The 26,122-nt window shown below is 41.7% G+C and overlaps 1 protein-coding gene across 2 annotated transcripts in view; it reads right to left on the bottom strand.

Moving 5' to 3' along the window:
• PALLD (palladin, cytoskeletal associated protein) overlaps positions 1–26,122 on the bottom strand; it is a 389,064-nt gene that overhangs the window by 71,032 nt on the left and 291,910 nt on the right. The window contains exon 1 of one of the 2 annotated variants that reach the window (XM_032413168.1): positions 13,939–14,080. The exons of the other annotated variant lie outside the window; for it this stretch is intronic. The gene's annotated coding sequence lies outside the window, so the exon portion shown is untranslated. Of the gene's footprint in view, positions 1–13,938; positions 14,081–26,122 lie in introns of those variants that run through there. 2 annotated transcript variants of the gene reach the window in all.

Below are 26,122 nucleotides of genomic sequence, written 5' to 3'. Positions count from 1 at the left end.
ATTTATTTGACAGAGAGAGACACAGCGAGAGAGGGAACACAAGCAGGGGGAGTGGGAGAGGGAGAAGCGGACTTCCCGCCGAGCAGGGAGCCTGATGTGGGGCTCGATCCCAGGACCCTGGGATCATGACCTGAGCCGAAGGCAGACGCTTAACGACTGAGCCACCCAGGCACCCCAATACATCATCACTTTCAAATCATACTTATTTAAGGGACAACATACTCCTTTACAGGACTGGTTCTCAAACTTTAGTAGGCATCAGAATTATCTAGAAAGCTTGAAAACCCAGATTGCTGGGCTCTACCCTCAAGAGTTCCTGATTCAGCAGGTCTGGGATGCGGCCCAAGAATTTAAATTCCTAACAATTTCCTAGGTGATGCTGATACTGTCGGTGTGGAGACCACTTTTCCGGAATCACTGCTTTTCACAATGCTCTCTGATTACTGGGCATAAACTTGCGATGAGAGGACCACTATCTTACTCTGGGTGGACTGTGATTTATAGGAGTCTGAATGCCAGTCACCTCAATTACTATAATAAACCTCCTTTCTGTTCCACCTCACTACCATGACATATGGGCTCTTTAACGGTCACGTGCAAGGAGCAAACTGCAAATTCCAAGCGGATTGCTCCCCAGAGTTACCTCTTCTGCCCTAGACCTACTCTCCCCACAGAACTGGTACTTAAAATTCATATAAGACAACTACAAAATAACTGCACCTCTTACAAGGAAACTCTTTGTTGATCAGATGTTACAGGTATGGATACTTATGTTATTTAAGGCCTTCAGTTTAAGATAATCACCAGGTGCTTTTCGTCACTTACGTTACACACAATAAAAGACAAATTTAGCTCTCAAGTGACCTGAGTTATAAAGGCAAACATGAGAAAATGAACGGCACGTGAACTTGAACCTTCACTTTGTATGCAGCGGATCTACAGAGCACTTCCAATGGAGTTCCTGTTCTAGATCTTACATCTAAGCATGAAAACAGTCAAGTGTGTAGAGGTGTAGAATTGAACAAATGTACAAGCGAAGATTTACATATTCATGGCAAGAGAGTGAAAGTGAATTTTGTTGGAGAGGGGAAGGAGGAAGGTTATAGGAACTACTGTTCATAGAAGAGCTACAGCCACATTTGTCAGGATGCACTGTCAGACTAGAGGCTTTTTCACCAGTTGTGATAGACCTGGTTCATGGCGTGTTTTAAGAGTGAAGTCATAGCATTAATACTGAATTCATGTTAGAGAGGACGATTCAGTAATGAACTGGCCAAAGGGCCCGTTGGGAAGGAAAAGAAGAAAGATGAGCAGGAACAGTGATCCTGGAACAACTAGATGCTATCTCAAACTGCAGGAAGAGCAAGCCTCACTCATTCAGACTGCATTAATTTGGATTTCGTGATACCTCTGAGATTTTTTCACTGATACCTCTCTAGTGGGCTTGTTGAATAAATCAGGTATAAAGATTGGCAGAAAGGGCTGTTTAGGGCAGGCTCCTCTCAAGCCCTTCGGAAGAATACATCACGTTACTATTTAAAACCATGCCTCCACTTCCCACCAACATTTGTCGAATCCTTTATACAAAGAAATCTTTATTTTGTTTTTTTAAATTATGATTTTGGAGTCTCTTAAACTCATAACCACCTGTCTTATGGGTAAGCAAAATCAGATAATGTTACTGAAAAAAGAACAAAGGGGTTAGGAACAAGTGATAAATAGGTTTGAAAATTCCTTTAAAAAGTATCTGGGAAGATTTCTCCAGTTATATAGACACACAGGATCTATTTTGATCAATCAGTGAACGTACCCCTTCATAGAGAAAGCGATTGGCGTGTTTTCCGTGACACTTCAGTGTGTCAAGCAAGGCTCCTCACAGTCTGGCTGTCCGTGCATGATCCTGTTCTGCCACACAAGCGCCTACCACCCTCCAGACACACAGCCTTCTCTCCACCTCTGAGCCTTTGGACATGGAGCCGAGCTGCCTTTCCCACCTGGCTTCAACCTCTATCACACTTGTCCGCTGTCAGCTCTCAGTTGTCTCCAGAATCTCCCCCTGGCACCCCTGCCCCCTGGGCAGAACAGGCGCCCCTTCCTCCGAGGGCTCTGCATCTACTGATCCGCTTTGACTGCAGGCCTCGCCAATCCGTCCTGCTGCTGGGCTCGTCTCTCCCCTGACCTAGAAGAGGGCCTGGCCCCCGTTCCCCTGCTCATTCAGGGAACTGCTGAGCACAAGACACAATGAGTCGGTGTTTGCTGAGTGAATGAGTAACACTGGATTTGTTTGCTAGCTTTTTAAAGGATTTGGAAAGATTTTAAAGCATGTCCTACTCCAACAGTAACTTTTTAGTATTTGGAATTCATCCTTCATTCATTAGGAGGATGGCAGGGAAGATTTGCTGTAGGATCTTTTAATTCAATTTCCTGTTGCACAACTTTTTTCAACTCATCTATTCTAATAAATCTTAGGTAAAATTAGACTCCTATAGGTTAAAGGATACCACAGCAATCCCAGGGTCTTGTACATTGAGGGCATGTGGTTCTGAGTGGAGACTAGGACAGAGCGAGAGCAGTCCAGAGCGAGTGAGCTCTGCGCTACCTGAGCACTCCGAGAAATGCTTCACCTTCTCAAGGCTCGTTTTTTCCCTTCTCTAAAACAGATATATATGTGAAAACATATATATATACACACTTCATATATATATATATGAAATTTTTAAAGGACAAAAATGATTTCACAGGATTGCTGTAAGAATGTATATAAAACATTATATAGATGGTATATAAAAACACTTTGAAAACTAACAGTACCGTTAAATGTTTACGGAATAAATGAATAAAAGCTATTCATTTGGATTTAGGCAGAAGAGAAAGATCCATCGAAAGCAATCTTTCTTTCCTTCTGGGCACATTTGATCATGGCTGTTAATTTTTAGAGGTAATCTAGTCATTGTTTTCTGGAGGACTGTGGCCTGAAACAAAACAAAAAACAAAGCTTTTTGGCAAAGCTTTTTGATTCACACAGCCAGATACACTACCTTCCTCATGGGTAATAATTCACGGTAAATGCACACTAGAAAAGCCTCAGTTCTAATGGGCAGAGGAAGCACGTCTACACGGTCCTTCTCTAGTCGGCTAAAATACAAGCGTTACTGATGCCTTCCTCGCTTTCACGGAAGTGCTTGGTAAAGGTGCTTTTATAAAGCTGCAATTATTCTTGAGGCGATATGAGAGGTACCCAGGCTTTGGCAAGGAGTGGTAAATCTGGCAAGGAAGTTCAATTTCCGTAACATTGTTTCCAGCCCAGGAAATGTCTCAGGTAGCTTGGTATGAGTAAGCTGCTGCCAGCTTTTCAGGCATGGGCTTGCTTCTCTCGGATGACATCATTTGACTGAATTCTTTACTCTGCTTGCCCCACAGAAGCCTCTGCATTCACTTGGTCTCCATTTTTCTCCAAGACCTCATATGATCCTCAAGATGGCTGTGTCTCCAAAAGCCTAATATGGAAAGACCTCTAATTCATGTGATGAACCTACCTGACTATTAAAATAGCAAAAGCATTTACTAATGTACACTTCAAAACCATCATACAATAGGAAGATTTTCTGATTATAGCATCATTATTACCGAGAATAATGGGCCATGACTGCAGCCTTAGGTCAACGTAACTCACACAGCACATAAGTACTATATTAAATTTGTTTATCCTGAGGTCTAAGAACTGAGATCACTGAAAATCAAATGTAAATTTTAAAAATGCTCTTTTTAAACTATGTAAACTTTTCTCTAACTTGAGCTAAACAGAAGAGAAACTGACCAGGTGGAACCTGTGATTTTTCTAAGCTAAACTTTCTGTTACCCTAGCTCAGGGGTTGAGCTCATTAATTCTCCTCTGTTTCCCAAATTACAGTATACCCAAAGGGTATTATTATGTCCTGAAATATAAATTAGCATAGAAAATTCCAAAAACTTTGCAAGGAAGTCTTTTATTTATGCTAAGTGGCCCCCTAATGGTACTGCCTTTTGAATTCCTTTCTGGCAAAGCCACAGTGGTCATGCTTAGAAGCCAGAGCGAGGTCAGATGATGTTATAGATGTCCCTGGTCTTTGAATACTATGATACATACACCACCACACATTTGCTTCAACACCTCTATCATTATTTTTTGGGTAATCGGCACTTGTGATTTTTGTGAAGCTCTGACATCTAATATGGTTTTACTGATCACACTCAGGCTTATGATTTGAACTAGAATGTGGCATTTACTGATGTCTGAGGTACATCTTTCTCCTTCTCCAAGACTAGGGAATCGTATACCACAAAGCCATCAACTTCTTAAGTGTTTTAACCAAATACTCTATGAGATCATGAGGAGAAAACAAAGAGGAAAGAGGCAGAGTTGGACAGGAACGCCTTTCGTTTCTCTCCTTACATGGCACCGGGACAGTAAAGCTGAGAAGGATACTGAAGCTCGTCTCATCTAGTCTCTAGATGACCAGGGGCAACAGGGGTTGTTTGGCAAAAGACAGCTGGCTGTGAAGAGCCTGAGTGAGAACTATCAGCACATGGGAAGACAGACTTGGGATGACAGCCATTTCCTCAACTAGTTCAGAAAATAAAAGAAGGTGGCATGAAAGCAGTAGGCCTACAAGTCATGGACACATTTCTAAACCTCACTTCGCCATTAAGGTAACACGCAGATCTCTGGGTGGTCAAGAACACCAGGTGTATGTTACCCTTGCCAGAATATGACCCACAGGTTCAGTCAGATCCTGTGGTTTCATAATACTTTAACCTTTAATCCGACTGCCGAGAGCTAGAATGCCAAATTTTTCTGTTTCATAATTTTAGTTGAACGCTTCTTGCCAACAAAAGTGATTTTTTTTTAAATGAAAGTTGCAGAAGGGATATGGTATTTGAAGCCAGACCTAAAGCAGTGATGAAAGGATGAGCTGATTAGCTCAAAGTCAGAAGAGAATCCATAAAAGCCATTATGTAAAAGAGAGAGTTATAGTCAAGTTTCAGAGCAGAGCCAACTGTCCCAGCAAACTTTGTTTCAAGATATTCAGTCTTCATCATATTCTTTGCTAATTCTTCTAAATGACTAATGTACTGTATTACTCTGTGAATGCTAATTATTGTGCTTACTTAAAACACAGTAAACCAATCACTGTTGTATTAGACTACGAAATCATTATCAATATAATTCGGAAATATGACCTAACTGTAGATGTAAGTAGAGCATTACAGTAAAATGAACTGGAGCCACAGTAACATTGAGCAGGTATTTACAAGTCCAATTTGATAAACCTTCAGTTTCATGATCAGATTTGCATTTGGCTTAATAAGTAGACAAAATCAAAGCATAAACACAAGGTAGGCCGAGCTCTAAGCACAGATGTAGAGGTCACAGAGCCTGCCTGGGAGGTCCCGACATTACAGCGCCACAGAAGGGACAGACACACGGAGGCCAGAGTGCCCGGTACACACTGACTGCCAGTCAACGGCTGAGCTGTCTACTCAACACCACTGCTACTTCTTCTTCTCAGCTGCCGGCCAGGGCAGGTGGCCAAGCTGCAGAAAGTGCCATTGTGTGGTTCCCTCGGTAACCAACCGGATTCCTCCATTGGGATTCCTTTCCCAAGTCAACCGGGCTTTAGGATTTTAAACATTTCGCATTTCCCCTTAAAAACTTTCCTCCTGAACTTGTAATCAGTGTTCTTAATTTGACTTTGCCAGATTTGCCATCTGTGCTTAAGCTTTCGGAAAATTCTGCAGTTGCCCACAGGGCACATTTTCTAGTGGTAATATCACCCTGCATCTCGGGATGCTTGTGTGCTGAAAAGAAAAACAGAGCTGGGAGGCAGGAGATGCAAGTCCTGCTATAGATGCAAATTCGGAAAGTCAACCAATTATACACTTTACGCTTTTTAATCTGTAGAGTGGAAGCAAGGACACCCGCCCTCCCTAGCTCTGCTACTGGAATGAAGCAAAAGTCCTGGTATTTTTAAATGAATGAGAACTTGGCCCTCAGAGATGGCCATGGATTTCAGAAGTCTCAACCTTGATTTGCTTGTGATGGGCCTGGATTTAGGCTTTTCTAAATCTCTCAATATAAAAGAATTCCAAGAAACTTCCTCAAGTGCACCTGCCAGATTTTAGCGTTCATTTGTCCCCTGCAGCAAGGAAGTCAACCTGAGAAAAGGTCTGGCAGCTTCACCCACCTGGTGGTCTCACGGAGCATCTACAACCTTGTTGATGAGTTGTGGAAAAGTAGAAGAGGCACTGACATTAAGCAGTATGATTCTGTGTGTTTGCAAACTGACAACTCTTGTTGGTTGTCCACTGAGAAGGGCCACGGAATGCCTGGACTTGGACTACGGCTATCTTATCCCTAGATCATTTCTCTGCCTTTCAAAGAGATCTGCAAGTTCTTATGGGCCACTCTGTCTTGCAAATAAAAGCTTCCCCTTGGAGAGGTGAGGTCCAGCTCCTTATCTACCGTCCCTGGGTATCCACAGTCACTTCCCTGGATGGATCTGCGGTTGCTGATGTGGACACTATGTGCTCCAACATTCTGTGATACAGAACAATGAAGTCATATGTAAGAAAAGTATGGAGCACATGTGGATTCACTTTGTTTATTAATAAGCGCCTAAAATAGAGTTTAAAAAAAATCCACATATCACCTTCCATATAAATGCATCCATTTATAGTTATGAAGGCAAGTAGGAAATGAGACTTTACCAAGAAAAACTACAGTTTTCCAACTCCAGTGTTGAATTGGTTCATTTGTGGTTTTACCGGGATATGCTTTACTTCGATACTCTGTTACTGGGCAGATTTTGCAGACTACAGCTTTGTCAAATGACGGGATCTTTACTCCACCTTCAAATAATGAGAGTCAAATTTTCTCACTTTCCACACTCTTTTGGAGCAAAGTCATCTTCTTCCAAGGCTTTAATTAATCACTGTCCCCAGTGTGATCTCCCAGAATGTCAGATCTGGGTATCTAATTGCCTCCTGGACATCTCCACAGCGTGTTATGTTCAAAACCAAACTTGCCCTTCCTTCAGAGCCCCCACCCTGTCCCATCCTTTCTAAATGACAGTCCTATCCACCCACCACCTGGCAGGAACCTGGGAGTAATCCTGGGTGCATCTTGCTCCCTTACCTTTCACCTGCCATCAGTACCAAGTATAGTCAATTCTGTCTTCTAACCATGCCCGGATCCAATTACTTCAATCACTTGCTTTACCACTAACTTAGCTCAGACCACCAATATCTATTTCCTGTGTTATTCTAACCATTGCAATTGGTTTTCCTGTTTCCCAGCTGACTACCTATAGAGTGCCCTAGTGGTGTGTTAACCACTCACCAGTGATAAAACAGAAGAAGGCATCTCTGTTGCCCTCAAGAAAGGCATAATCTGGTAGGAATGAGGCTTGATTTAAGTAGCCATTAGAGAGTAATATAAAAAAAGAAAAGAAAGAAAAAAAAAGCGCATACCATTAAGAGTTCCTCCAGAGTCTAAAACTCTGTCTTAGAGAGATGAGATTAACTCAGTGAAATAATTAGGAATAAACTGGTGTACAAGTGTTATTTTAGGAATTGCAAGTGTCCGAGCACTTCAGCGTAGAGTGAGATTAATGTGATGATTAGGACAGGAAATTTTAACGGAAATTTCTGGATACGTGCGTGGGAGGTTTACTACAGCAGCCACTCAACAACACTAGCCACCCATCTAAGTGTAGGGCTCTGGTCCATGGAAGTGACGGATAAAGAAAAGACAGTCCTTCTCCTCAAGATTGCAGGATTCTGAGGTCCAACACACTGTGGATGTTGAGTCAGAATTCGACCTTGGGCAGACCCTGCGTGTCCATTTCTCCAGCCAAATTCAGGCTCCTCCTCTCCCAGGTGTCTGTTTTACACCTTCCTCTGTCCTCACACTTTCCTCAAACGCTTCCCCCGTCTGGCCCTCCGCTGGTGACCACGGTTCCTATTTCACCAGGAAAACAGAAACACATGGTAGAGAACGGCCACAAGCTCCCACTGCCGCTTCTGTCCACTCCTTCTGTCCTGGCCCGCAGACTCTGCCTCCTCCCCAGCGCAACTGCAGCGCCGTCTCTGCGCACTCTGCCAAGGCCAGGGGCTCTGCCTGTGCACCAGATCCCACTGGCCCTCGGATACACAAGGTCAAGGCCTCCATCTATTGCTCTTGGCTTGCTCCCCAGTCACTTGCTGGGGTATTTACAGTGACTGATGAAGATGGCACATACTCAAACATTCAGTGTTGCAAAATAAAACGGTTTGCTGTGAGAAACAATAACATAAGTACTCCTGGACTCATTTTGTTGACTTTGAGCCACTCTTCTGCCGTATTTCTGTCTCCCCGAACTGCAACCCCCACCTGGCATTCCTTGTCTCCTCCCTGGCTTTATTTTCCCCCATAACACATTACTCCACCAGAAGCACTGGATGTCCAATTTATTTTGGTTTGTCTCCTAACCACTGGAATATAAGCTTTACAGGGGCAGGGATTTTTGCATATTTGTCCACTGCTTTATTCCCAGAGTCTAGCCAGTACCCAGGGCACTTGCTCAAGAATATCTGAGTTAACGAGGTTCCAGCCCTGCCATTTCTGATCTGTGTGACTACAGGCAAATGATCCTCTTGAAGTCTCCCTTTCATCATTTTTAAGATGGTGGTGCTGACAGTACTTACTACATGGGATTGTGGTGGGGATCAAATGACAATGTGTGTTAAACATTTTAGGGGTGCCTGGGTGGTTCAGTTGGTTAAGCGTCTGCCTTCGGCTCAGGTCATGATCCCAGGGTCCTGGGATCGAGCCCCTGTGGAGTCTGCTTGTCCCTCTCTCACTGCCCCTACCCCCTGCTTGTGCTTGCATGCACATGCTCTCTCTCTCTCTCTCAAATAAGTCTTTAAAAAAAAAAAAAATCAACATTTTAGCACATTTTCTGTATGAAGTGCCCAACAAATGGCATTTATTATATGGTTATTTAGAATATAGTAATTATACATTAGCATTCAAGTTTACCCTAAGTTTATTTAGTCCCTAACAGGTACTTATTTGGGAATTTAGTGGACTGGCAACAAGAAGAAAAATAAAAGGTCTATAAATATGCTTTCCTCCTATTATTAAAGATTTCATTCAAAACCTAACCCTGACTAACAATAATGAACATCCAAGTAGGCAGTGCTGATGTCTACATCTACGTTCTATGGTAAAAATTATGTTTAGTAAGAAAGTAATATCACCAACAGGCAGTTTGCACTGACTGGCCATCCAAAATAGATCCCACAGCTGACAAGTGGGGGCCTCACTTCTGCCCTATTACCCGGGTCCTTTTTGCTTTCTTCTCTTCCCCCTCTGCTGTTACAAAGCCAGCTACTGCTGGGATCCCCTCTTTCCATGGCTCTGTAGTTCCAGGGTGGGGTCTCTGTTAGCATAAGGGGAGTATGAAAGGAAATGTACCTCTCTGTACCTTTATTTTCCCTTCAGGGTTTAAATGGAAAAAAGAGAAGGTGGGGTCCTTTTAGCCATTGTTGCTGGTATTAAAAGCCTTAAAAAAAAATCAAGTTGGAGCTCTGAGTGCATTTTCCCACAAAAACCATGTTATATATAGTGGCTGGGTTCTATGGTACTATTAATAAAGCAGAATATTTCAGCTATGATTTCTGGGCTGTCCTGGGAACCTAACCACAAAGTGGGACCTAATTTCAATGAAAAAGTATGTTCAGAGTTCCCAGCAACCAGTTTACACACCCACATTCAGAATCCAACCCATCTGAAAGGTGAGGGCTGCTCATTCTCAGTAAGGTTGACACTTGCACAAAGATACCACAAATGTCGTGAAGAGTCGAAGCAAGCTGAAGAGTACGGTGGTCGAGCGGTACTTCATTTCTATTTGGATGGCATTCCTGATCCCAGTTCTAGAGTACCAGGAAATGTGTTGGGTCTAGCTCAGAGAATTTTGTGAGAACGAAGTGTGGTAAAAGAACGCAACACATCCAGCAGAGCCTGGTTAGTGATAGCTATTTAACATAAGTTAGTTCTCTCCCCTCCCACTGGTGAAACTTCAGTGTCTTATTCTTTTTACTTGGTTTTGTGTCTCTTCTTATGAATCTATTTTTAACACTTACATAGGGGAAAAATGCAACATTCTGCCAACAGAAACCAGAAAATGGTTATTTGCTCATTTCTTCTGGCTGACACACCTTGTCTGCGAATGGCAGCTTCTCCCTCAGGAGGAAATCTTTTCCATCAAATAAGCCTTTACGCCTTCCAAAAGTCCATGCCAAACTGCAAAAATCACCATCTTAGCTTACCATCGTGGTGAAGCTTTGGCAGTTGGGCCAACGCACATTCAGTGGGAGACCGAGGACAGACGTTAACTAACCATCCCACATTTTCAGTTTGTTTCCTTGTAGTCCTTATCCCAAATACACACATGAGACAGGCTCGCCTAACTGGGACGGCTTATGTTCCATATCACAGTAACCCTAACGCACGTAACCAGTAAGACAGCTAAGACCTCCTGCTCAGGAAGAAGTCTGTGCCTTCAGTAGTCAATAGGGTTGGGCAGAGAGCTGTCGAGGCCACTCGTTTTTTCAGAATGTTTCTCCCTCCCTTACCCCTCAGGCCCTCCTTACTTCCATCTTCTCTCCATGCCTTTCCCGGGAGAATGGGCTACTGCTCTCTATTCATCAAATCTCCTTGGATGAAACCTTTCTAGTCTACCACCTCCAATTCTTTATCCTTTGACAAAATCTGAGACAAAACTTTCCTGTTAAAACAAAAAAATCTCTTGAATTTGTGCAATTTCACAGGGATTTCCTAGAGCCAAAAACCTGGGACACAAAACTAGGGAGAACTGAGTGCTTCAATTTTACGTTTGTATGATCATTGTATGAAGATTCCTATCTTCCCTACACCTTTCTTTAAAATCTGGTAGAGTTCCATTTCTTGTTCTGTGTCTCAAAAGAATATTATTTGGATGAGCCAGTACATTTAATGTGTTGGGAACACTTTCAAAAAGTTTAGTGCTCTTTCAACATATCTTTAATTTTTAAAGTGTATATTTAGTGTCTGTCTACCCCACTCCCCATCTCCTTAAAGAGAATTATTTTGCAAGATACTGCATAGTAGGGCAGCTTGAGAAGCACAGTGAACTCTGATTACCCAATGTTTACCTGGATCTTCTGAAATAAATACTGAAAAAATACAGTATGTCTTGATGCAAAAATGTGTTGAAATATATACAGAAAGAAAGATAGTGTCTAATACACATTTTTACAGTACCCAATGATTGTGAAAAAACTGTGGAAAGTGGGAGTAACAATCAAACAATTGTTCAAACAAATTAATAACTTCCTCTTGAAATAATGTCTTTAGCACCTTGAGCAGTGTGGACTCCTTGGTAATTTCCAGGAAATACTTTGTATTTCAGTCATACATAGTTGTTTCAAATATAGTAGAGTGTAAGAATTATTATAGTCTAGGGAAAATAGTATTTTGGGGGATAAAAAGAAGCAACTATTGTCAAAGTAGTACAAACCCTACAGCTCTTCTACAGAGATGACAATACTATAAAGTATTTGAGATCAACCACAGTGCAATGGTGGTAAGTGGCATTCAATTTTCAGTCTGTTATCTTACAAAGTTTTAAAAGTCAACTAAACTCTAGAGCCCACAAAGACATACTGAAGCATACCAGGGCTACCCTAACTAGGCCATTTATCTATCTGTTGTTTACTCAGTCAACGTCCTCACCCGGGGCAGACTGGATATGCAGTTATTACGCCATTTAAAGCAGGCAAGCTACTTTATTTGCCATACCAGCTGTCAAAATTATGATTCATGGATTCCAGCAGTCCCCCCAAATAAAGCTATGTTATTATCAACCATCTACCCATGCTCTTCACTCAGATCATCAAGTTTTCACACAGCTGAAGAGATGGTTAGAATGTTGGCATGTTTTGTTATTTGCTGTACTTGCCTAGCTTCTTATTAATGGATGTAGTGTGGACACTGGGCAACCCACCTCACTCCTTATTCTAAAGACAAAAAAAGAAAAGTAGCCAATAAATCTTATTTTATATAAAATAGAATAAAAATAAAGCTTAGGAATTAGTTGAAATATCTGTTGATTATATAACTCTTGCCTACTCATCATACATTTATTGTTCAAGGTACAATAAGGCAATCACCCTAAGGCATAAGGGTGCATATACTTCACACCGTCTCTTTTATCAATCAATAGAAACAAACCCCTTATCAATAATTCGCAGTCTGCCAGATCTTGAAAATAATATCCCCTTTCCTTGAGGATGTAAAACTATAGTTAAAAAAGCACATGCCTTTGTATTGTGAGCTCCATAAGCAAACCAAACCAAAACCCCTGCGCAATTAGCTGGACAATTTTTCCTCAGTGGCGTTGTTGATACAGTTCTGACAGGAGCCTTCATAACACAACTAAGAACGTGTCCTCAAAGGCAAAACTTGGCAGTTTCCAAAGTTGGTAAGACCGATGCTGGGCCTAGAGGATGGGGGAGGGGCGGGAGAGGTGGTAACGGGAAGCTTTGCAAATGCTGGTTAACCGAAGTGTGTTTTATTTCATGCCTCAGAAACTTGGGTCTTTCCCCTTCTGCCTTTCTCTTACTAGTTCTCTGTGACTGCAAATCACAATGTAGATCCAGCTAGCTAGCGCAGGGCTCTAGCGACTCCCCAGTCTGAAGAATGCACACCCATCCTGTGTTTCGCCTGCAGACCAGCAACTGGGCTGGGCTCGTCCAGGCCTGCTACTGGAGCAACACCCAGCTCTGCTGGGTGGAAAGATGCCTGTGCACCCCCTGCAGTCCCCAACAAGTGCAATAGTCCCAAGCCTCACTCCAGACCCCAGTGGCCAAACTCTCCATTCTGGAGAACCACTTACCATTCGGGACAGAACCTCCCCGAATGTTAAATAAGGCACGCAGGGGAGAAGCCCCCAGCCCCAGGGTGGGATCCGTTTCTTCCAGGGTCCAGCCCCCAGCTCTGCGCCCCGGATTTCTCAACACACAGCATACCAGAGAGGGCCAGCCTGACCGTTCGCACAATCCTTTCTCGTTGGCTCCGCCGTGGCGGGTGCATGCCGCTAGGTGTGCAGCCACGTCCAGGGGCCCGCTCCCCGCGCTCTGCCTAACAAAGCAGCTACCGCCGGGGGACAGCGGGGACGAAGCTGCAGGAACCCCCCCCCCCCCACGCTTCACCAGCAAGCCTTGCAAGATGAGCCTAACAACTGCCTACCACGGCACCCTGGTGGGGGAAAGCCCCCAAGTGACAAGCAAACTTTCTCTGAATGGCGCCAAAGTGGGGTAAATTCTCCCAAAGAAAGGAGGATGGGGTTGGGGAGAGGCAAGGGTGCAGTGCCCTGGTTTGGCTCCAGATGGATGGACCCTATGGGCCCTTCCCCCCAACCCCCTGCCAGCTGCCAGGGAATGAAGTCATCCCCTCATCCCTTAAATCTCTGCCAGCCTCGTTTTTTTCTGCCCTTCCACAACAGGTTTGATCCCCGTGTGAGTGGGGCCACGAATAAGTGAGGGATGGGGTCAGAAAAGTTTGTAAGAGAGGGAGGGATCATCCATGGCAGCAAAGCATCCCCAGTCCCGACCCTGTTAAGATGAAACAAAATTCCCATCTGGAACTGTTTTCAGCGGTTCCTGCTCTGATCTGGCAAAGGGGAGGGAGGGGGCTCTGCGAGAGGACCCTCCACCGGTAGAAACTCTGCATTTAGACGTTGTTCGGCCTCCCCGCTCCCCACCCCCTCATCCTCTTCTAATGCCCTCCCACCCCCAGCTCGCCTACCACCCCACACCCTTCGCTCCCTTTAATTCATACATTTCTACCAGCCTAGGGGCCGACTCCCCCGCGCCTACCTCGGGTCTCAAGGCCGCGCCCCCGCTGCTCTCTAACTCCCAGTCCTGTGGGCTCAGTGGGCTGTGGCCACAGGCAGGTACCGGCGCTATATACCCAGCCGCGCCGCTCCGCTCCGTGACTCAGTGAGTCTCTGAAACGCTTCTGTCTGTGGTGCTTCAAAATAAGAGTCCTCAAAGGAGGCGTGGCGCGAGCGGCGAGCGGCCCCCAGGTTAGCCAAGGCTTCCCGCCCCCTCCTTCGTGCGGCGCTCCGCCCTTTGCATCTTTCTGCTGCCCCTTCCTGGGGCAGCAAGTGATGAGTCGGGCTTTCTCGGAACTTTTAGAAAGAACTGATAGTGGGAAAGAATTTAACTTTTTATTTCTAGGCCTGTGGAGATGTTGGCTGCAGGGCAGGATGATCTCCCCCGTTTTTGATTGTGTTTTTCCTTTATAGACTAAAAAGAAACGTTCAATGACTCTGACTCCAGGGCAACATTCTTGGGGCCTGGAATGGAAGCCGGCGGTGGAATGGTAGCAGCCCTGGAGGCCTGAAACTGCGGGGCTGAGGCTTGGGGTGGGGGAGGGTCCAGTTCCTGCGGGCTACTCACCATTTAACTGGGGTGCTCCGGCTTTGCAGGTACATGCAGAATGCGCAGCATTTAAATAAGAAAGTGCAGCAAACCCTGCGGTACACTCCTTTTTTAAAGTAAGAGGATAATTTCTAGATTTCCATTAATTAGCTTACTCTGTTCTGCCTATCAATGCATAACTAAATTTAGGAGCCCTTAGGGTAAGAAGTGTAACTCGTTCTGATTTAGCAACATTTTAGGAACGTGGTCCCTATCTTGTTTTTTTCTTTGGTCATAAACTACAAGAGGCTCTGAGTCACTTGTTTTAACCTACTACCTGGGGATGTCTGTAGAGTGTTTTAGAGTAGGAAATGGACGTTTTGATTCCTGAATTAATTTCCTATGTAAAATTTGTGATTTATTGTGGGTCTAACCCTAAAGCCAGACCAGCAATTTTTCCTTGCACCAACTCAGCTAAGGACACCTTCACTCTGTGCATAATCCTTGAGTCCATAATCCTGTGGTTAGGTTAGCACACTACCCCGGTTATTTCTGTCCTGTTACTACTGGAGTGTATGCTCCTTGACCACTCAGACCAAATTTCTTTTACACACAATAAACTGTCAATAAAAGCAATGAATGAATGTTACCTAACATTTACAGAACATCTGTTGTGCCAGGGCCCTTTCAAGTAAATGCCAATAATGCCAACTAGATTTGAATAGCCAGTGGACCACATGTTTAAGTTATCTAGTAATTTTATCCCTACCTTCATTAATACTGAACAATAGGGTTTCTAGGTTCACAGCCCTGAACCAGATACTCTCTCTCTGAAATATCTTTATTTATAAATGTAAAATGATGTCTATAAAATATTCAAATAAACCCAAAGTGGATGTTTCCCTGTAACTTTACCAGAGATAAACATTGTTAACAGCCTACAGTCTTCCCTTCCAGACTTTCGTGTGTGTATTTAAACACATAATAAAACAGAGATTAGATCATCATTTACAATGATTCTCTAACCCACTTTTTTTTAAAACCTATAATACACTGTAGTCATCTTTCTAGGCGTAACACAAGGCACTACCCTCTTTTCAATTTTTGAGAGGACAAGCAGGTAAAAAACTCAGTATTTCACTGTTAAACTTTGCCTTTGACTTTTTAGTTTGCTCATCCCCATGTCAAATGGCCATTAGGGCGGCAGCAATGACATCACTTGGCGTATCACAGGATTTTCTTGCAGGCTGCAGTGTGAAGTGAAGAAAGAATTCTAAAATGAGAGTTAGAATTTAGGAATCTGTGTCCTTAACTGTGGAACTCTAGAGTTTTCTTATTTCCACAATAATGGGATTACTTTGATGAATTTTAACGTTTCGGTTCTTAAATTTTGTAATTTTATGATTTCAGAGTCCATTCTCAACATGAACACAGAAGGAATAAATTAGATAAGCATGGGTTCCTACCACCATACATGTTTACTCACCATGGGAGGGTTCGTAGAGTGGAACAGATGGGTTGATTATCTGCAAGAAAACATCCAATTCCTTCACTCTCAAGAGGCAGCAAAAGAAGGATGACCCCTTAGGATCTGCCATCTCTGCCTTATTCTGTCTACAGGAGCCCAGAAAGCAGCATTTGTGTGGATCAGTTTTCCTTTCTCCGAGCGCAAATCCAGGAGGATTTAAGGAACTGGTACAAAACACTGAATATGCTAATGCTTTCAACTTTTAAACTTTTTATGCATGAAGTGTGGGAGGCGTGGATACATCTTAGCTATCACTTTGGCAGGTTCCAGAATTGTGAAAACTATTATCAGTAGAAGCACTGATAGGAATTTCTGCCAAGCCTGAAAAGAACACTTCATCCTCTCGTACTCACTGAGGATTCTGATCAACAACCTTCTCTTTAGATTTTTTTTTCTTCATTCTCCCTTAGCTGAAACTTAAAAGAGTTCTATGGTTTTAAGGGAAGATGAAAGGGGTAGAGAACAAACATGCAATCGACTTTTACTTGACCAGGGGCTGCACTCTTGGGATTCCCTCTGGCCTCCCTGGGAGTGTTTGGCATTTAGGACTTAAAGTGTTTTGTTTTAGGACTCTTGACTCTAGCTTCACTTCTGGCACACTTTGGCTCACAGACCTATGGCTTCCGACATACAAATTTAATTGGAGATGAAATAGCTTGCTCAAGGGTCTGGTTGTTTGGGAAGACACGTGGAATGGGTGAAGGTAATCCTTAAAGCCATTCCTTTACATGTTTTTCATCTTCTCTCAAGTGAAAAAGGTGAGACATAGGTGGTTCAAAACTAAAAAGAACAAAAGACAACTAAAAACAAATGGTGTTCACTGAGTAAACAAGATCTTGGCAGTGCATCCAAATCATAGATTATACAGAGATCAACAGATACAACTGCTGACAGGTACTACACAGCACTTATCTCAGATGTGCTCAGCAGAGGGAACAATACTTTATAAATGGATAGTATTAGCAAAGCAATATCCTCGCACCAAATGTCCATTCAAAACACTACCACCACAACTCTACATGGTTCAGTCATGCTTGTCTAACCTATAAATGAAGGCCAAATTCTGTATTCTCGTTCCTTTCATTTACATGTAGCAATAAAAGAATGTTAGTAAATCTTCAGGCATTTTGCTTAAAATAGTATTTTAATGAAAACTACCAAAAACTTGAGATTTTCTTAACTCTTGGCTTTGGGGTTGGCACATTTTCTATAAGGTGGCTTTTGTTACACATTCTCCCGGAGTGATCAATAGTGTGTACAATATGTTCTGATATCAATTCAGCATAAGGGGATATGGGAATAAGGGAATGAATATTCCATTCATTTCCAGTGCTTTGATACGATTTTTAAAAATTTGTTGATGTAGCTCTTGCTATATTTTTAAAAGGTAAAAATCTTGGCTGAACGGACCATTTCTTTCTTATAGATACTACTTTTGCAAGGGTTCCCAATTCCATTCAGCCAGCTCTAAGAACGAGACTAGGAAAATAGTACAGCAATTACAGATTTTATCTGATATTGGTTCCAATTAATATTATTGGGGAAATGTTTCTGGGAGAATGCTTAAGATCAACTTTTTATTCTATTCATTTTAAAAGTGAGCCCTTTAAAAAAATCTTGGACCACTTTGAATGTGGACCCTTTCTAATTAATTGCAGCATTTTCTAGGACACACATTTGTTTCCATATTAACTACCAAATTATTTTAACAAAAGTAAGAAATTTTTAAAAATGAAAATGTGTGTCTTCTCAAGAGGCTAAACACTGTGCATTATGTGATCATGAATACAGACTATTAGGGGAGGAGGTACAGGGCAAACCTCCAAGGACAATTCATAGTTTCAACATAAAAACAAATTAATGTATTCCACTGGCCAAGGTAACTTTCTGGCTCTTTGGTTTGTACATAACTTTTTATTAAGAGCAGGGAGAAAGGATAAGGAGGAAAGAAACGGGACTGCTTGTACTTGTGTTAAATGTGACTAGAACCCAGTGGACATAAAATAGTACATGAGAGGGAACATGACAACCAGAAGGTCTGCGGTTGTGGAACGTAAAAAAAGATCACGAACTTGCAAACAGAACAGATAGCGTTTGTGAGAGCAAAGTAAGCCTTGAGCCTCCGTGCAACTCCAGAGGAATCACGGAATCAGAGCTATCAGGGGCCTTCCGAGATCAGCTAGTAGCCGGGTATCCTGAAAAGGGCATGGGCTTTGGAGCCACACAGACTGGGGTCAATCAAAGGCTGTCGCCATGATCTTAAACTCTAGAGCTTCTGTTTTCTCATCTGTAAAATGGAGGTCAAGGAATTTAGCTGGGATTACTGCTGAGAAGATGAAGGGAGAGGCTGCCTGTGAAGTGCCTCACGTGGTGTTGGATATGGAGAAGGTGGAGGCTGGTTTTCTTCCCCTTTTAACGTGTACATTTATAACCTTATAGTATCTCAGGAATGTGTTTTACACAATACAGTATTTAGTTAGGAACAGAGTAAAAAATAGTAATCCGTACTTTACTTTGTGCTGACACTATGCCCATTACTTCACATGCATTCTCCTAGTTTATCTTCCTCGACGACCCATGGGGAAGTATGGTTGTTACTGCCATGCCCCCCTTCATGGAGGAGGAAGATGGGCATAGAGAGGTTAGGCAACTTATCCGAGGACACAGAGAGGGCAAGCGGAGGAACAATGACATAAATTGTTAACTCCAGGACCCAAAGTCCAGAGACTATAAATTTGGACTGAAAAGTATATATTTATGCTAAGTCCATTAACAGTCTCAGGACACTAAGATATCCACCAATAAATCAGTAATTTATTATGGCAAGTTTTATTCTACACAGTGTTTGTTTGACCTGAAATAGTTAAGGCAGTTTCTGAACATGTCCTGCTTCATCCACAGAAGAATCTGACTCATTATTGAGTATCCTTTTCCAAATCAAATGAGTTATGCTGGCTCTGATGGAATCATCCACAGATTCCACGTGGATTACTGAAAAGGCATAGTTAAAAGGAGGAATTTGCCTTTTATGCAATTCTCCTGAGTAAATGGGGAAATACTGTTATCAGTTGACTGGTTAGTTTAACTTCATCCTGCCTAAGAAAAACCTTCAGCTGTGTCTTACAAATATAGTCACTGATAATAGATAAATATGACATCATCAGTTTAGGATTACACATTTTCAATATTTTAGATTAATCGCAATGGCAATTCATGAGGTTATGGGTGAGGTGACAGAACTTTGTCCGTGGATTCTCTTAATACTATTGCCTCTGATGACACCAGAATAAGGAATCCTGTGTTGCACTTCATATAGACGGCTCTGGACGCTTCCAAAACACACAGACCAGCCATCATTCCATTGTCGCGCCCAGAAATACAGGAAGTGAAACTACCTCACCTCGGTACTGGAGCTGCCGTGGGTTTGCAGTGCCTTTCTCAGAATGAGGATTTAAATGCACAGGAAACGGTGGACTCCCAACAGGATACAGAGAGGAGACCGCGTTTACAAGGAGGAGGGATTTGGGCCTATTTTCCCTAACTCTGAAATCTTCCCTCTACCAAATCCTTTACATCCTAAACTTAAGCATCCATTCCCTTGAAGTAATAAACTAATCCCCTGGCTCAAATTAATAGGATTACGTTCTCTAAATTACTTAATTTCTCTCATTAGGGAAATACACAGGGATTTGCTTGGGTGCAGTGATGAAAAGTTTGCTAGCAGAGATATCCACCTACTAAGAGAATTGTGGAGATTATTTCACAGTGGATGTCTTTGACACAGCCAAATGTGCAAACTGAGACTCTAGTATGGAAAGGGAAGGAGACAATATTCTAATTAAATTTTCTTTTAAAACAGAAACTTAATAGATGCATTTCACAATGGAAAACTCCCTGAATGTAGATCCTAAAACTCGTAAGAGGAAATATTTGGTAACAGTAATTAAAAGAATTAATTTATCTGACATACAGCTTATATGATTGACAGTTAAAACAACTGACTTAGCAATATTGATACTGCCTGTGATGGGCCCATTAAATAAGTTATACTATGTCACCACTGACACAATGAAGTACTAGATTTCAAGAGATAAAAATCAAGATTTTTATGCATGAGTTCATTAGACGTGAATAAGAGTCCTATTGTCCCAAAGAACTGAGATCATTATTCTTATATCAGCATATCATATTTGTCTATTTGTTTTTAGTAACCTAAGACAAAGTTAAATGATTCGGAGGCAATTTGGCCACTTGATTGGGATGAAAATCAAGGGCCTTTTCGAACTAAACTTTGGTTCAATCTGCTATATTCAGAAAAGCCAGTGGCCTATAAATGTTTTCAAATGGCCACGTCTTTTATTATATGTAACGAATTTTAATGAAAACATGGCACATGAATAAAGTTCAAAGAGAAAAGACTGAACTGAGGGAAATCGGAGCTTTGAGCCCCAGTTTAAAAAGTGTAATTTCTGTGCAAAGTGGACAAAGTTAAGATTCAGAAAGTAAAGTTTTTAATTCAAGAAAGACAGTAATCATAAAGACTAAATTCAGTCTTACTTCCTGAAAACCAAACCCTCTGCAAATCGTTATCTCAATTTTTAAAAAGCTTCATTAGAGATTAATTTATTAGCAACAGGTATATACACGTTTTAGCGCCACGGTTGCATTTAGTTCATTAGTTTATAGGTGGTAACATTATTCTGTCTTCACTTGTGGGTGGCACAAGGAGAAGCCTGACATAACTTTGGTGTCATTGTTCCCTTGTTTGTTTGCCCAGTGTATGACACTTAACGAAACCTTGTGTCCTGGCAATGGATAAACTGGTCTGACAAAAATTATCCTCTCAAGTTGACTCCATTTTGGAGAACAAAGGCACAGTCTTTTGGCATCACAGAGGAATTAATTTTGGATTCAGTTACCTGCCCCAGAGTCATCACAATATGGCCAAAAGACCCTGCATGAACAGCCCTAGCATGCTGGGGGCGGGGGCGGGGGCGGGAAGGTCCGCACCCCACCAGCTATTCGAGGCCACGTGGTGTTACTTAAGGAGAAGGGGATTGCTGATCTTTGAACCACCTGTTGCTCAGAGAGAAGCATCAAGAAAAAGAGAGGAAGTTAAAAGGGATTAGCAATGTTCTTTATTACAATGAGGGTAAAAATAGATGAGGCCATTTGTGATTTATGCAGTGCCTGTGTCCATTATCTTAGGAGGGGCCAATTTGTCACTGGGCACTGTAGGTACCGTGGCTGGTGCCCACAATACTTTTGGCAGCCCAGAAAAAAACTTTTTATTTGAAACATTTTTATACTCAGAAGGAAAAAGTGAATGTAAATATTATAATGATGACTGTATAATAATGAAGCTAACCGGGATTATATGCATCTCTATACCAATGCAGTTGTAAAATATAATTCTAACTTTTTTTTTTAATGGAGAAAGGGACACACAAAGGCAAAATGCCTAGGGCCCATGAAGGTCATAATGTAGCTCTAATCTTAGGTAGCTGATGGTTGTCTGAACCCTTGACACTTTCCTTTCATGAACCATAAAGACAAACTCTACCACTTAGTCTCTCTTCACGGTGTCTTCTGTGTGAACCTACATCAGTAGGTGTCACCAGGTTTTAAAAGAAGAAAACACAGTCTCACATTCTCAAGCTCTTTATAATCTAAGCGAGGAGACAAAATCAGCTGTTAACAACAGGTGCTTTGCAGTTGTTCACTCGGACATTTCTTTTACGAGTTAATTACTCATAACTCCCCTGTGAACAAACTGCACATCTGGGAAAATAAAGCTGCCCACTGAACGTGAATTACTGGAGCGTAGGTGAAGCACAATAGTTAATTCATTTGGATACCCTTAAAAGGCTTAACAAAAATCCCTCAAGCGCTTAGAAGTTGGACTTGTGTCTGAAGAATAAGTTAGCATCAGGTTGATCATGATGCTAACTCAGGATCACGGCAGGACGTGATTCCAAGCTAGCAAGTAGCTCCTAATACTTCCCTGGGTTACCCACGCCCCCATTTATACAGCCCCTTTGCCCAGAGCTTCTGTTGATCTGGTGTCACTCAGCTTTCCTCTGCAAAATGTTCTACCTTTCACTTAAGTTCCTAAGGAGTTCTTTTACAATTTCAACTTGTTCATGGTAAGAAAAGAGTTCTTTCGCTACCAAAAAAGCTCCGCTATTTGGTAAAACAATGGCTAAACTCAGTTCATTGTTATCATGTATCTACTCAGACTTACTTTTTGAAAACGGATTTTTTTTTTCCCAGCTTCACTGACCTATGATTGATAAACAAATAACTCTATATATTTAAGGTATACAACACGGTGATTTTAAAAAAAATTCAAATTTGAGTTGTATAGTTGACACAATGTTACATTAGTTTCAGGTGTACAACATAGTGATTCAACTTCTCTTAGATGTTATGCTATGCTCACTGCAAGTGTAGCTCCCATGTGTCATCATACAGTGCTATTACAGTATCACTGATTGTATTCCCTATGGTGTGCCTTTTATTCCTGTGACTTATTCATTCCATAACGGGAAGCCTGTATCTCCCACTCCCCTTCACCCATTTTGCCCATCCCCCACCCCTTCCCCTCTGGCAACCATCAGTTTGTTCTCTGTATTTATGAGCCTATTTCTGGTTTTATTTGTTTTGTTTTTTTAGATTCCACATATAAGCAAAATCATATGGTATTTTTCTTTGTCTGACTTAGTTTACTTAGCATAATACCCTCTAGGTCCATCCATGTTGTCACAAATGGCACAATCTCGTCTTTTTTTTTACAGCACCATAATATTCCATCGTGTGTGTGTGTGTGTGTGTGTGTGTGTGTGTGTACACATTCATCCTCCCTATCCAGTCCTTATCCATTTGTCTATTGATGGACACTTGGGTTTGCTTCCTTATCTTGGCTATTATAAACAATACTGTAATAAACATAGGGGTACATATATCTTTCTGAATTAGTGTTTTTGTTTTCTCTGGGTAAATACCCAGTAGTGGAATTATTGGATCATATGGTATTTCTATTTTTACTTTTTGAGGAACCTCCGCACTGTTTTCCACAGTGGCTGCACCAATTTACATTTCTACCACCAGTGCATGAGGGATCCTTTTTCTCCACATCCTCAACACTTGTTATTTCTTGCCTTTTTTATTTTGGCCATTCTGACAGGTGTAGGTGATATCTCACCGTGGTTTTAATTTGCATTTCTCTGATGTTTAGTGATGCTGAGCATCTTTTCATGTGTCTGTGGGCCCTCTGTATGTCGTCCCTGGAAAAATATCTAGTCAGGTCTTCTACCTATTTTTCAACTGGATTGTTTTTTTGGCGCTGAGTTGTATTCATTCTTTATATATTTTGGATATTAGCCCCTTATTGGATTACAATATAGTGTTTTGACGGAAGTATACCTTGTGTAATGATTACCACACTCAAACTAATGAACATATCCATCACCTCACACAGGTACTATTTGTATATATGTGTGTGTGGCGGGGGGGGGGAGGAGGTAAGACCACTTAAGATCTATCATTTTAACAAATTTCAAGTATACCAGACTTTCAATAGAATAAATTATCTCATCAGGTCCTAACTCCTCAGAAATGAGGCATTTGGGCAAAAGTCCCTTAGTCTCAGGGTCTCTTCATCTGTTCACTGAAGAGGCTGAACTGCATGATCACTAATGTTCTCTTCAGCTAGACGGTTCTAAGATCAGACCTAAGGCCAACCCACCCCGACCTGGGGGTGTAGGACTTTTGTGGCAACTCTTCAAATGGGTATTGGGGTATCACACAGAGCAGTGGTTTTCAATGATAATCCATTGAGAAGTGAGAAAAAATACTAAAACCTTTTCTTTAAACTTCTCTTTGTGTATATTTTATAATATGTCATAATACATGTATATATTTCATGTTTGTATATGTGAAATATACATATACGTACATATTTGTGTATATATACAACATATACACTCACACACATACATGCATACAAAATATCTTTCTAACAAGGATAAATGACCAAAAAATTTCGTATGTCATGGTTTTAAGCTAAGTTAGAAAGGGGTCGAGAACAAATTAGGTAATCAACTCAATTCACCAGATGATGTCTGGCTGAGGGTCTGCTTTAGGATTTCCATCTCCAGCTTTACCTTTAGCACTATATGTTTCTAGATATATGGCTGCAAACACGCAAATTTAATTTAAGATGAAGCTTTCTGGTCCATTTTACACTAATTTGGGGAGGGGTATAGAATGAGTCAAAGTAATTCCTTTGAATTATTCCTTCTATAACAGATTCAATGAAATACTCCAGACAGTTGAAGACTTGAGAAAGCCACAGCAGAGGGCTGGAGCTTCCCCCACGTGGACCCCCACTCCCATCCTGTAAGTTACAGAACAGATTATTCTGGGTGTAGCTTTATGTCTGCTATTCTTGGAGTCTGGATGTTGTACACAAGCAGAGCATTTGACCTGCCCAATCTTTTTTCCTATTGATGTGGCAGGACCCATAACCCAAGAAAATGCAGAGACATTCAGTTCTGTTTAACAATTTAAATTGAGATCCTCACTTAATATATAAGAACAGTATCATTAGATTCCTTCATTGATTTCAAATATTTCAAATTTTATATGTCTACTTCCAAAGTTTTATTCATGCAGGTAATTTCTGGAGCTCTGTAACTATCCTATTCAAACTGACAAATTGCCACTTGAATACCTGGCTTCTGGAAGCCCAAAGTTTTATTTTCTGAATTAAAGTGGAAGTTCCTTCTCATACCTTTGGATATTTTTTAAAAAAATATTTTATTTCTTTATTTGAGAGAGAGAGCATGCAAGCATGAGCAGGGTGGAGGGGGGCTGGTAGGCAGAGGGAGAAGCAGACTCCCCAGTGAGCAGGGAGCCGGATGCGGGGCTCGATCCCAGGACCGGGAGATCATGACCTGAGCCGAAGGCAGAAGCTTAACCAACTGAGCCTTTGGATATTTTGAAGATAACTGTAACCTGCTTGTGGTTCTTTAAGTGTATCCTCAAAAGCTTTCACTGAAGTCATACGATTTCATATTTAAGAGCTCATGCTTTGGGTCTGAATCCCAACTTTGTCACCTGCTAGGTGGATGTTTTTGGATAACTTATTCAATCTCTCTGTGCCTCAGTTTCCTCCTCTGTAAAATGGAAATAATGCTACACACCTCATGGAGTTGCTGTGAGGGTTCACCGAGCTGTTGTAAATTATGTGGCCCAGTGCATGTGGTATTGTTGCCAACAGTTTAGCAATTTCTATTGTCATCACCGAGCAACATGGCCACATGGAGCCATCAAGGAGTTTATATTCCAAATAAGTAACCAGATGAAGCAAACTGTTAAGGTACCACCTTGACTAAGTCAGGAATATAGATTAAAGCTCTTTTAAACTCTTAGTCTATCAAAACAAGACTGATGGAAGTGCCACTTAAGTTCACCACAGGAAAAGAACAAGAAGGGAAGGGCAATAGACTTGACAGAAAAACAGCCATTAGGGACTTAAATACTATATTCCACAAACGAGTTGGCTCCATCATAACTCACTTAGATCTTGCACAATTCACTTCAAGTCCTGTATTTCAATTTTCAAATCTGCACTATAGGGAGTTGGATGAGTTTACAGCTAACATCTATAATTATTATACAGTTATTATAAATCATCACAGGAAATTCTACAAAGACAGATTTGCTTCTCTGCTTTTTGACACCTGGGTATATAAATAATTTGTGCATTGTTCTAAGTCTCAATTAACTTTTTCCCGTAAATAATTCAAATGAGCTGCTTTATGTAAAGTACTTCCTAGACACTTGGAAGTCTTTATAATTATTTTCAGTAGCAGAGGGATCAAAAGTGAAGCACTGAAAGATGAAACAAACTGCTCTGAGGGCAGAGATGAGAATTCTGAGCTCTCAATGCCAACGTTTGCTACCAGGTGCCATCGAGCGCTTTGAAAAGGAGATCCCTGTGTGGGTGGGTCCAGTATCTTTTCCTCTTTCAAATGGAGCCCTGCTGGTGACACTTCTGAATCCTGGACTAACTCTGCCAGCTTCTGGTTACTTCATATTAATCAG

Source organism: Phoca vitulina, unplaced genomic scaffold, assembly GCF_004348235.1.
Source record: "Phoca vitulina isolate PV1807 unplaced genomic scaffold, GSC_HSeal_1.0 scaffold14, whole genome shotgun sequence".
NCBI classification, from domain to species: Eukaryota; Metazoa; Chordata; class Mammalia; order Carnivora; family Phocidae; genus Phoca; species Phoca vitulina.
The sequence above is the reverse complement of the archived record's forward strand: the minus strand, read 5'-3'. Positions and strand labels throughout refer to the sequence as shown.